Genomic DNA, 12,201 nt, shown 5'->3' on the forward strand with positions numbered 1-12,201 from the left:
CTTGGTGGAGCGCGCACGGAGGCAGTGGTGATGAAGTATAGTGGTCCGAGTGGCTCGTTACGTGTCTACTGCGGGCCAGCGGCACAGAAGGTGCTCCGCAGTTTTAACTCACACTCTGTGCAGGTGGGAGAGGAAGCCATTCCTAGCTGGTGCATCCAAGCGGCGTTCCAGCTGCAGCTTAACTTCAGTATTAGGTGAAGCGACGGCTCTCTTATGGTGAGATCTCGGCCTGACCGAAATAATAGGGGTTTGCTCCGACCTCACAAAGAAGGACAAGACAGCTCAGTAGCAGCCTTTGGACATTGTGCCTCCAGCAGTGGGAAGCTACGACTGCGTTACTGATGGTTGTGGTAGGGGTATGTGCCGCCTTGGCAAGAGCATCAGCTTACTCACTGCAACAAATTCGCACATGTGACGACAGCCATTACGAGCAGACGTAGAAACAACTCGCACGAAGGACCCGAAGTTTGGTTGCCAGGAAGACCACACTGAAGGTTAACTTGTGTGACTACTTCAACGCACTCAGGCGGCGCGATGACATCACTCCAGACAAGCAAGAGATTTGCCGTTTACGCCGTGCAATGAACGCAGCGCGGCTGAGTCGGCAGACTTCACCAGTACGTATAATCATGTAACCTGACACGTCATTTCGCTTCCCTTTATATGCAACTTGCTAAATCGCAATGAACATGTTCGCCCAACTTCTGACCTGCCAACATGGTCGCTACTAAACCCAGCGGACATGCCAATGGCGTACACGCTACATGTGCCCTCGATCCCCATGGAATAGCGTACGATCCGTGCATCACGTGGAAGATTTGGAAAGTGAGTTTCCGCCTTTTTCCACTGTTAGGAGATGGTGCAAGAGGCAGAAGACGTTCAAGCAGACAAGTTGCTAGTTACTATAGGCGAACAGGTTCAGAATTCACACAGCAATTTCCAGTTCCAGGAAGCAGAGGAAAAAAATGACGCCGTTCTTTTGATGCCGAAACTTGAGGAGTAAAAAAAAATCGCAAGGGACTTCAATTTGCAAGAATGTCGTTGTAATTCAAGGAACCAAAAAGAAAGCCAGACGTTTAATGAACGCCTGACCGAGTTGGATGCGTTAGAAAATAACTGTGAACTTGTGGACGTTTAAGACAGTATGCTGCGTAGCCTAATCAATTTAGGCCTTCCGGACAAGAGCTTGCAGCAGAGAGTTATCGCGGAAATCGACACGTGCCAAAAGAAGGTTGACAATACCGTCCGCAAGAGCAAGGCAAAGAACACCTTTGCGAGATAAGTAAAGTTACGGGCTCCAGCAAACGCACAACAGTGAACTCGGTAAAAACAACAACAAAAAAGAAAACATTTGCTGCAAATGTGAGGGTCATATGCACCACTGTGAAACGTGACGAGCAAAAAAGAAAGCATACCGGAAGTGTAGAAGGCTCAACCATTTTGCTCGTGCGTTCAAGTCGTCCACTTTTCGCGCAGCATTAACCAACAAATACCGGAGTTATGGGCTCAAGACAAACAATGTTTTCTAGAAACGTTTACTCTTGGTGTAATAGCCACCAATCACTGGAGCACTACGAGCTATATTGAAGATCATCCTAAAATGTGCAGCCTAGACAACTGAACAAAGATAATTTCATGAAGCGACGTTGCAAACCGGCCAAATATGCGTCAACAAGACTGCAGTGTCAAACTTATAGCATTTTTAAGGCGCAAAACATCCGCGCATGCGACAGTTTAGTTCATGCTTTCGGCGTATGACAGAACCTGGGAACAAACATTCTACAGCGAAGCTATTAGCATCTTGGTGGTCGGTATTTTTCACATCCATTCGTGAACCAAAATTGTCATCATAACCAATGGCACATACCCCGCCCCCACCCTCCTAAGCAGGAAGAAAAATGCCATGGCTCATCGCCTTGTAATGCTGCAGGCACACTAAGGGAAGCGGATCGTGCATACATTTCATTGCATACAACGTACATCTTGCATACAACGTACGGAACTGCGTACGTTTCAATAAAGAAAAAACTCGAACAAGCATCGGTCGTCATCAGCAATAGTTCGTACCTGCGTAAGCAAGCAAAAATGCATTGACTAATAGCCCCGTACGGCAGAGGTTGCGAGCGCTGAGCAAGTGAAGCGAACATTGCATACATTTATTGAAATCACCTACGCAACATACAGAATAACGCACGTTTTAATAAAAAGCAAGCCGAAATCAAGTATCTGAACCATCAATAAAGCATTGCGTACCCCCCTCAGAAGATGTAGTAATAGTATTGCAACAGTTTCGCTGGACAAGCACTTTTTCAGGGCCGGGATGACGAGTAACTTTTGTTCATTGTCGAATAAAACATCCCTGCCCGTTTGAGTGGTGCTGTAGGGCCGGGATGACGAGTCACTTTTTTTCATTGTGGAATAAAACATCCCTACCAGTTTGAGTGGTGCAGCAGCGAAAGCCTGGGCTTCATATATTGTGTGCGAAATATACAGTATGAACTGTATCCGTCAGCACAGCCACTTGAGAACTCTTCGAGAAACTCGGACAGCCAGAAGACTTTGCACTCAAACACACGAATTTAACACAACAAATTTTGCTTGGCGCTGCGGCCACGATAGCCCTCGAGATTCACGGGCTTTACAAACTGTATAGCGAGTTCAAATATCACTGCTCAACTATCAGGCATGCCCACACTCTGCCCTATGCAGGCGGCTTAATCATCTACCACATTTAACGTTAGGTGTATCTAACAGAAACTTTAAGGTAGTTGGAATGTCGCGGAGACGCTAGTACCTATGACCATTTAACTAGGCGAATTCAACTGCCGTCTCCGAACCAAGCAAGGCCTGCTCATCTGCTCCCATTATTAAACAGCACGCGTTCAGAACGGCATTCAAAGGTGCACTCCAGAATGGCTCCTATTGGAACGGTTGCGTGAAGCCAGGTGTACCGCCACATAAAGTTTGCAGCTTACCTACTCCATTCAAATCGCTGACTATCTTCTGCTGAGCTTTGGATGGCCAGGAAAGAAGCGCAGGATATTACTTTATGTCTCAGCCGTGGCAAAGCAATACCTGAAAGAACTTTCCCCAAACGCGCAACCGCTGGCTCAACCGCATACGCCAACCGACTTGTTTCGGAAAAGTCGCAGAGGCATTGAAAATCATTTGACAGCCACCGACGAGCCAACTTCGTGTAGTAGGTACACAGACGGGCCCTACATCTTTGTTTTTTCCTTCGCGCTACGGAAGGCGTGACTGTGATCCGACTTTATATAGAAGCAAATACGTCTCATCTTAGTAAGAGAAGAAGGGAAATGTGTTACAGCGTAATGAAGAGCTTGGTACTGGTAAACATTGGGATCTATAGTAGTGAATAAAATCACATGTATTACCATTAATAAACGTTAAACATGTCAGGAAACCACAGTTGACAGGGAAATACTTCAAGCACTTCTTTTATTCGTCCACCATAGATAAATAGAGTAGTTTTCCTGGTCAACTTGCGATTGCTGAATATAGCAATTTATTCTCAACCTGTGTTCCCCACGCATCGCAAGAAAGAAGAATAAAAAACATGTGGATTGTTTTATTGTGTTGAAGTGATATTTGTGTTACACTTATTGTGAGCAAACGCTCGTTATTGGGTTACACGATATCGTCCATATTGCGTTCTGTTACTGTATTGAATTGATGATGCATTATTTTTGTTGTAATAATGTCCCAAACTGCAACTCTATAGGTGTATTAATAAAATCATTTACTACTTCTGCTCACCACTTCTATGTCTAATGTTGCACTGATTGCCTCTCCAGATAGATAGAACAAACGCGCCCTTTCAACGCACATTAAAACGCGCTGATCTTTCTTTGGCTTCGTGACGTCGTTTTGCATGCGCTACGTGCAGGTGTGGGCCTTGGCATCGTGATATGCATGCTGCAAGTCCTCATCAGCATGTACTTTGAGCGGCACCGGGGCGCTGCCAACGGCATCATGTACACCGGCTCCACCGCCTCTGCTCTGATCTTCCCCCGTCTGCTGCTTTATTTTAGCGACACCTACGGCTTCTGAGGAAGCCTGCTGCTTTTTGGCGCCGTCCTGATGAACATGATAGCAGTGAGTCTCGCCTTTCGGGAACCGCCGTGGATCCGGAATGACAGAATCAACAGGAGAAAGGGCGTGGAGGCCACACGGCGGCCATCAACTATCACAGCGAACTCAAAGAACCGGTCATCAAAGGCATCCACCATCAAGGCCGTGCTGCTAAACCTTCGCGGAGTGCGCAAGTGCGCCATAACGTACGTGCTTGTCGTCACGTGGCTAGTGTTCTGCTACAACTACGACATCTTCTTCTCCACGATTGTGGACTTCGCCATGGACAAGGGGGTGTCCCTCAAGGACGCCGTGTCTTTCATCACGTACACGTCTGTCACGGATGTCGTGGGGAGGGTTTTCGTCCCGATTTTGGCCGACCGCGGGATGCTGCAGCGGTCGACGTTAATGACTGCAAATTATTTTCTCCTGGGCGCGTGCACTGTGTCATTGCCATTCTGCGAGTCCTATTGGGCTCTGCTCACGGGGTGCCTGGGCGTCGCCCTATTCCTCGGCGGTGCCATTACCATGCAGAGCGTTCTGATGGCGCAGTATTTGGGAATCGAAAAACTTGCCCTGGGTTTTAGCGTCGTCGGCGCTCTTTGCGGACCTGCACTCTTAGGAAAGGCCCCGTTCGTAGGTGAGTGATTTATTTAATGGCTTGATGCTTACGTGTACAGTGCAGAACTGGTGAAATCTAAGTAAAAAACTGAAGATAAAGAATCTAAGGAGTTGTATGTTCATACTGCTGGCAATACCCCGCCGCGAACCGAAATAATTACTGGTTGAAGGGATAACTTTCATAAAAACGTATCAAGTTCTGTGACGACAAAATGAGAAGCGTAAGAAGGATGGGACAGGATAGAGCGCTATTTCCTGTCCCACCTTTTACCGTTTTTCTTGCTCGCGCAAGTAACTACGTCACAGGCACTCCATCAAGAGCAATTATTCCAACTTTCTGCGTTAACTGTTCTATCAAGTTACACCAGCCTTGTTAAATGGCGCATCCGGGAGTAGCTTGGAAAGTACCAGTCAATTGCGGTCGCTAGCTGTGGAGTAAAACGACCATTCGTTTTCTGAATCAGAAATGTCAACGTGCACAAATAATCGGTTGTTGCACTGTCCCTAAATAATTCCCGGTTTTTAAAGTACTAAACGTTTATGTAGACGCCTTCAGTGACTGTGTGAATCAGGTTGTCTTGCACCATGCCGAACAGCATAGTACAATCAGAGATATTTTTTCAGCCTTGAATTATCCCTTGAAAATATTTTTAGTATTATAACTGCCCAGCTTCTTCTCCTCGAGCTGCAGGTCTCCCGCGCAGATTTCGGTGGTCCGTTCCGTCAGGAAGTCTTTGATGTACTGGTATGTCCTTCTGCCCATGTTTAGTCTGGATACTTGGGCCAGGATAGCCGAGTGCCTCACTTTATCGAAGGCGCTCTGCAAGTCCAGCCCGAGTATGGCTCTGTTGTCCTTGGTGCCCGTCGTATCGTCGATGATCTCGTTCTTCAGTAAGATCATGGCGTCTTGCGTCCCGAGCTTCTTCCGAAACCCGATGATGAAATTTGGGTAAAGCTCCGATTCTTCCAGGTAACGCTGCCACCTGTTCATGAGAACGTGCTCGAGGACCTTTCCCACGCACGAAGTGAGCGAGATCGGCCTGAGGTTCTCTATGTTGGGCGGCTTGCCAGGCTTGGGGATGAGGATCGTCTTGGCTGCTTTCCATTGCTTGGGCAGCCTTCCTTCTTGCCAGCACTTGTTGAAGAAGTTCGTGAGCGTTTCGATGGCCGCGTCGTTGAGGTTCTTGAGCGCTCTGTTGGTCACTCGATCGGGACCCGCGGCGGACCTGCCATTGAGATCCTGCAGGGCAACTCTGACTTCCCATGTCTGGATGTCTCGATCTAGCGTCTCGTTCTCGTTGCCTTGGTAATCCGGGTGTCTTTCCGTGGGGGTGGTCGGTAGGTACTTGGCGTCCAAGCGCCCCTTGACCTCGTCCTCCCCGTGTTCACAGATTGCCTTGTGTAGGATTCTGGCCAGGTTGTTGTGTTGGTGGCCCTTGGTCTTGGTTTGGTCGAGGAGGTGCCGCAGGGCTCGGTGATCTCCCCGCTTCTCTTCAACCTCGTGATGATCGGGGTGGCCAACCGGCTAGAAAGAGTAGCGGGAGTCCGGCACACCATCTACGCCGACGACGTTACGCTATGGGTACCGGGTGGAAGCGACGGACACATCGAGACAACGCTGCAAGAAGCGGTCAACGCCATCGAGGAGCAGCTGGGCGGGTCTGGACTCGTTTGCTCTCCGGCCAAGTCAGAACTGCTGGTGATTCCACCGACAGGAGCGGGCAGGAAAAGAAAGAACATGGAAGTCAAGTACGAGCGACCACAGATCACGGTCAAGACAGCGGGAGGACAAGTGATACCGGAGGTCGAGAAGATTAGAGTGCTCGGGCTGCTCATCCAGCGAAATCGAGTCAACGGTGAAACGGTCAACAAGCTCGCGGGCAAAGCGGCCGCGGCAATGAGATTCATCAAGAGGGTGTCCAACAGAAGAGCGGGGATGAAGGAGGAGAGCCTGACTAGGCTCGTTCAATCCTTCGCAGTTAGCCACATAGCGTACGTGGCCGCCTTCCACAACTGGAGGCCGAGCGAACGTAACAAGATAGACGCCACCATACGCAAGGCGTATAAGGCGGCACTCGGCCTCCTCGGAAGCACGAGCACCGAAAAATTCATGGCGCTGGGAGTCCACAACACGCTGGACGAAATAGCCGAAGCACAGAGAACGGCGCAACTCGAGCGTCTCTCTGAAACAAGAACCGGAAGAAAGATACTGCGGGACCTTGGCCTCGAGCCGAGGGAAGGCGAGCAGCAGAAAGACGTGCTTATACCGGATAGCATCAACAGAAAGCTCAGGGTCTGCCCGATCCCGAGGAACGTGAACCCCGAGCACAACAAGGAGCGGAGGTTGGCGAGGGCCAGGGCTCTTGTGAACCTCCACGCCAGAGAAGAAGGCGCCATCTACGTGGACGCGGCGGAGTATCGAGGGAGCAGCGACGCATACGCGGTGGTGGCTGTCAGGGCATCTACGGGTGCAACGAAGACCGCGGCGAGCGTCCGGACTCGAGAGGCACACCGGGCGGAGGAGGTGGCCATCGCCTTGGCCGTCTGCGACCCCGGATGCACTACAGTGTTGTGTGACTCTAGAACGGCAGTGAAGAACTACGCCAAGGGTAGGGTATGTAGTGAGGCTGCGCGCATACTGCGCAAGGCCGAAGACATCGGACGCAAAAGCGCTGTGGTGATCAAGTGGTTTCCGGCCCACATGGGCAGTGACGTGTCGGAACGCGGGAACGTGAACCACAACGAGACGGCCAACTCGGCCGCGCGAGGACTAACCAACCGCGCAGCTGCAAGCACGGCCGTCTCGGAGTGTTGGTCACGGTGCAGTGCCAAGGACAAGATGACCACCTTCAACGAAATAGTGAAGTGGTACAGACTTAACAGACAGACTATGCCGCCACCTCACCCGGGGCTTACCCGGGAGGAGGCAGTGCTATACAGGCAATTACAGACGGGGTCCCTGCTCACCCCGGTGCTAGCTAAGCACGTGTGTCCGAGCGTGTACGCGAGTGAAGTGTGTAGACTGTGCGCTAAGGAGAGAGCCACCGCGGCTCACATCCTTTGGGACTGTAGTAGAAATCCACGAGAAGCCAGTGAGAAGACGACGATCCCGCCGCGGCTAGAGGCTGCAACGAGGACCTATGGCCAAGATACACAACTAAAGGCCGTCCAGCAGGTCTCGGCAGCTCTAGAGAGGCAGCGACCTCGCGAAACCGAGTAGAAGGGGGGAGCACCCCTAGGAAGGGGATGGCGGCCCTCTCGGATCCGCGGAAGTAGCGAGGAACCAAGACCTCGAGGAGCACAATGCACGAGACTGACGTAGTGGCCGCGTCGCGGTAAAAGCTTGTCCTCCCTGCGTGGAGGGAGCCTAACCGACTCTGCAGGCATATTTACTAAAGTTGTTCTCTCTCTCTCTCTCTCTCTCTCTCAGTATTATAACTAATATATGCCTGGAGGGAACAGATGTGTCGATGGTTGATAAGTTGGCCCAGCGTTCTCTACATCGTGCGGAGATAGCTTTTTTCACCTCATTTTCTCTACTCTCTCAGATTTGAATGATATTCAGCGTTTGTACGTTTCTTGTTGTTGCACACGCGTCTGTTATCTATGCGCCTGTAAGTTGCTTCCATAAATATACACTCGAATGAAAATTCGATAAGATCAGTCTTTATTGACCGCTGCCTAAGTGACCAGTGAAATCTTGTTGGAATGCGACCGACGTATATTCCAAGAACCTACCGGAAAACTAAACAGATAGGCTAAGTGTTTTTAACGTATTAAAATTTTCGTTGAACTAATGCATTAAAACACAAACAAAATCACGCGAAAACTTCCACTGAATCAGCGAAAATGGAGACAGATAATAAGATTAAGGAACTTAAGCTAGCAATATTAGGAAAACAAAGACAGGGAAATGGACAGTGTGCTAATAGGCACATGTTGTGTTCGAATGGCTACATTGCATTTGAAAATATTAAGTTAAAGCATTTTCTGAACGAAAGAAAAAAAATCGGGGTTTTATTGAATGCTGTTCTCTATGCGGTTGTATTTACAGTATGTATTTACAGAACTAGATGTTCCCAAGAGGATGGTGGGCTAAAATGTAGGACAGTGGTAGAACCAAGAATAGCGCTCAAGGTACCCTTTTGAGAGGGTGACTTTTCTTCCTCAGGTTGGCGATACATTACCTTATCAGCGTTTTCATATAGCTCTAGCCATATATATATATATATATATATATATATATATATATATATATATATATATATATATATATATATATATATATATATATATATATTGTATCTCAGCACTTCCTGCCAGTTCTGTGCCAGCACGGGATGTCTGTGCCAGCCCCTCTTACGCTGAAGCCGTTACTCGCTCATACGCACGACCGGCGCCAGCGTTCAGCAGCCCGTTCATTCGCTTCTATTCGCGGCCACGTCTCGTACGCCCGGTTCACTTATCAGCGTACGCACCTACCAGACCCTCTCACGACCCATGGCGTACTCTGGATAACCACACCTTCTGCTACGCCTGCGGTATCGCTGGGCATGTTGCGCGCCACTATCGCGGCCGTGTAGCGTATTTTTGTGACGTCGCGCCCTGCTTTGAATACACACCTCACCGACTATAACGCGATGCTGACGGTGACACTTCGGACTCTTATATACGTCACGCCACCTTCATTTCATGTCAGCGGCCTTCACCTAGCCGCCGCTCTATATCCCCCATGCTTCGGCGGTCCAATTCTCCGCCGAGAGAAAACTAACAGCCGCAGTTCCTGAGGCAAGAATTGCGCTGTACTTTTCCCCTAATGAACTCGCAGTGTTTATAGATGGTGTCGCGACCAAAGCTCTTGTCGACACATGGAGCTGCCGCTTTTGTGATAGGTGAACTACTGTGCCGCAAACTTTAAAAAGTGAGAATACTGACACGTGTAACCACATCGGGCAACCACGTTCCGCCGCCTAACAAATGTAATCGCACAGCGTGGGACGCGCCTGTATGTATCCGAAGTTTCTGGAACGTTATCGATGCTTCTATCCGCTGTCTCTTGTCGCCGAACCTTATGTTATCTGATTTCATCACCTGACGCGAATGTTGTAGAACTTTGTGGAAGACACGCGGGTCCGAACGATTAGTCTGGAACATTCGACGACTGCTCTATAAAAGCCGACGCGCCGTGTTCGCCGCTATCATTGTGCTATAAGTGTAGCCTGTTTTTGTGCGCACAGGTTCGCCCAATAAAAGCTAGTTTTGTATTCCACCGCATTGCTGCTTTCTTCACCGTCACTACCATGTGACAATACCGGTTCCTGACCTGTCATTACGGACGGCGAGCTCGCAGCACGTTAAGCCTTTGGCCGCGTGCACCGCTCGTGTTTTGAGTGAAGACGAGCTGTAGGTCGTCGAATTTGTCGTCCTCTCGCGTGCGTCGCATGAAGTTATCCTAGGCTGGGACTTCCTTTCCGAAAATCATGTTGTAGTCGACTGCGCTCGTGCACAAATAGCCCTGTATCCGTTTAGTACGATAATCACAGACCCCACGTGCCAGTCACCTAGAGTGGCCGTCGCTTCCGACGTCGTCATTTCTCCGTTCTCGGCCACCTTAGTGTCCACAGGCAGCCGCTCAATCACGGATTCAAGTGAATTTTTACGCCGTTTCAAGATTGTGCCTATCGCAGGAACCTCGTACTGCCGTTTGCTGTCGTCGAATTCGCTGATGATTGCGGTGCAGTTTACGCTTTCAATCCCTTTCCCTACCCTTCAACTTTATTACACGGCAAATGTCTCGACCATCTGGACATCTTTAATGCCATTTTCCACTCTCAGGCATCTTCTCATGTGGCACTACTGCCTCTTCATGCAGTCACTTCTGCCAGCGCACCCGTCGAACGTGACGAAGGCATCTTGTTGCGCAGCATAGATAACGCCCTCACTCAAGCCCAAGGCACCCAAGTCGTTCAGCTACTAGAATGTTTTCGCGCGTCATTATTTATTTATTTATTCATTTATTTGCAAATACTGCTGTCAGCACTGCTGCCCAAGCAGGAGAGGGTTACAAAAGGTTATCTCGCAAAGAACGCTCAAAGTTATTAACATTAATAGAGTCAGCAACACAATCAGTCAGGTGGTTCTCACTGTTCGAGTGCGTAGGGAAAAAATGAGTTTTGGAATAGTTTAGTTCTGGGATAATATGGCCTTATCACTTTTGTGTGGTTCAACCTTGACGATCTTTGTGGCTCAGAAAGTATGGCTCATGTGGCAATCCTGTTTTGTTATGGTAAAGTAAGAACAAGAACTTCAACCTGGCGATCTGCCTGCGTAACTGGAGCGGCTATAACTTATGTTGCCTTGGCATACCAGTAACAGATGAACGTTTTCGATAATCAGATGAGAATAACCTGACATCGTGACGTTGGATACGCTCCACTTGTTCGACGTCTTTTCATGAAATGGATCCCCCACCACCGACGTCTACTCTAGGACACCTTGACCTCGACTGGTGCGTAAAAAAGAAGGTTCGATGAGGTTTTGCGTCGCTTACTGCCAACTTAACAAGATTACGCCCAATGATGTCTATCCGCTGCCGCGTATTGACGACGCACTGGATTGCCTTCAAGGAGCCGAATATTTCTCTTCGCAGGATCCGCACTCTGGCTACTGACAAGTGCCTATGGCTAAATACGACCGCCCAAAAACGGCTTTTGTCACCCTTGAAGGTTTATGAGAATTTAATGTGATGCCTTTCGTCCTTTGCAAAGCGCCTGCAACTTTCGATAGGCTGATGGATTCTATTCCCAGAGGATTGATATTGCCGACCTCTCCGTGCTATGTAGACGATATAGTATTAATTTCTGCAGGTGTTTCCTCTAACATTACACGCTTCGATCCACTTCTCGATTGTCTCACTGCCGCAGGTTTATAGCTAAACTTGAAAAAAAAAGTCATTTTGGTGCCCAAAAACCTGCAATCTTAGGCCACGTAGTCTCAAAAGAAGGCATCTTACCAGAGCCTGCGAAGCTTCGTGTAGTTGCTGACAGTTCCACGCCCTGCACTCTAAAGGAGCTCCGTATCTTCATCGGCTTGGACTCGTATTGCCGGCGTTTCATTCGCAATTTCCCCTCCCTTATAGCCCCCTTGACACAACTTCTTGCTGGCAGCGCTGAACCCTCGACTTGGAATTCCGAGCGTGATGAGTCATTTACAGCGCATCGCCGACTCCTCACAACCCCTGCAATACTGGGTCACTTTAATCCTGCCTCCCCTACTGAAATACACACGGTCGCTAGTAGTATCGGACTTGGTGCCATACTCGCTAAACGCAATCATGGCTTTGACGAGTATGTTGTGGCATATGCCAGCCGTACACTAACAAAGACAGTCAAATTACTCCTTAACGGAAAAGGAAAAGGAAAAGTTGGTCATTGTTTGGGCAATCGGTAAATTTCGTACTTACCTGGACGGTCGTCAGTTTGACCTTGT

The 12,201-nt window shown here is 49.1% G+C and overlaps 1 pseudogene; it reads left to right on the top strand.

Annotated features, from left to right (window-relative positions):
* Window positions 1-764: 764 nt before the first annotated feature.
* LOC142574738 (monocarboxylate transporter 12-like) overlaps window positions 765-12,201 on the top strand; it is a 31,846-nt pseudogene continuing 20,409 nt past the window's right edge.

This window comes from Dermacentor variabilis, chromosome 3, assembly GCF_050947875.1.
Source record: "Dermacentor variabilis isolate Ectoservices chromosome 3, ASM5094787v1, whole genome shotgun sequence".
In the NCBI taxonomy this organism is placed as follows: domain Eukaryota; kingdom Metazoa; phylum Arthropoda; class Arachnida; order Ixodida; family Ixodidae; genus Dermacentor; species Dermacentor variabilis.